Source organism: Vanacampus margaritifer, chromosome 1 (genome assembly GCF_051991255.1).
Source record: "Vanacampus margaritifer isolate UIUO_Vmar chromosome 1, RoL_Vmar_1.0, whole genome shotgun sequence".
Lineage (NCBI taxonomy): Eukaryota > Metazoa > Chordata > Actinopteri > Syngnathiformes > Syngnathidae > Vanacampus > Vanacampus margaritifer.
In genome coordinates this window covers 39,364,632-39,366,062 of record NC_135432.1, presented here as the reverse complement: position 1 = coordinate 39,366,062, position 1,431 = coordinate 39,364,632, and positions in this window count along the sequence as shown.

Below are 1,431 nucleotides of genomic sequence, written 5' to 3'. Positions count from 1 at the left end.
TGCCTGTTTTGTTTTTTCAGAATTAAACAAAAGGGCTGACTTTAAAAGGATCATTGGTGTATTTAAGGCAGCAACTCTCAGTGCTGAGGACGTTAGAGAGTCCGGGCTTCGGCCTTCCTGGATGGAGTTTGCATAAATCTCCCCGTGCTTGCGTGGGTTTTCTCCGGGTACTCCGGTTTCCTCCCATATTCCAAAGACATGCATGGCAGGTTAATTGAACACTCCAAATTGTCCATAGGTGGGATTGTGAGTTTGGATGATTGTTCGTCTCTGTGTGCCCTGTTGGCTGGCAACCAGTTCAGGGTGTAGCCCGCCTACTGCCCTAAGCCAGCTGGGATAGGCTCCAGCGCCCCTGGGGCTCTTGTGAGGACAAGCGATTAAGAAAATGGATGGATGGTGTGCACAGGTAGACCCTTAGTGGTGCTCACACCCTTGCCCCTCTGCCCTCTCTCAAAAAAAGTGCCCTTTGGAAAGTTTTTTTTTTTTTTTAATAAACATTTTACTGGGGACAGGTCAATGTTGACACAATCTTTTAGAAAAGCTGCATGATTAATTGTGTGCGAAAAATTCCCAATATGCGTCTGCTGCGCGCGCGCACCAGACCGAGCTCGTTCGCTTCCTTTGTCACGTAAATTACCCACGGTCGTGGTGTGGGACAGACACACTCACACACCCTGCTGCTCCACCCCAGCCAGGTAACTGTGTTATGAATCCAGTGAAATTGTATTGTTTGTTTGCCCTCTATTCCCTACCTATAATCATTTTGTTGTGAAGTAGCATGTCTTATACAGCACAAACAACTGAGCATAAATTAGCCGATATTAGCAACCTAGTTTAAAATGCTATATGCTAATTCAATAATAGATAACGTGATAATCGCCACATAGTAAGACTGACGGTGAAAGGAAGCTCTCTGTCATCCGTGCATTGAAAAGCATTGGACTTTGGATCATTGTTATTTGATTTGTGGGGATTATTTTGACTTCAAAAGGTGATAAACTTGTCATTGTGTCTGGTTTGTATTATGCTAGTAGTCACAGTCAAAACCAATCCAATACGTTGTCGATGGTCTAAACATTTGCATTGTGTTGCATTGTGGAAATATCAGAAATGCCCAGATGTTTGGAATTGTTAATTGCCTGTGAAAAATACCTTTTTGCCTTCTTGTAATGACAACAGTCAGTCTGATTCATTCTCATGCCATTGGTCTGTTTGGATACAATTGGTCTATTTATTTAGTAATTGTAGCATAATTCCGAGAAAGGAGAGGCTGAAAAGGGGAACAGAAAAGGACCTACAGAAAGCAGTCAAGGGAAGCATCTCTCTGCTCTCTTGGTGGAATTGAAAAACGCATGAAGATGAAAGGTGAGAGTCATGTTAACTAGAGTTTAGCACCTTTTAAAGATACCATTTTAAAATTGATTTGCTCCT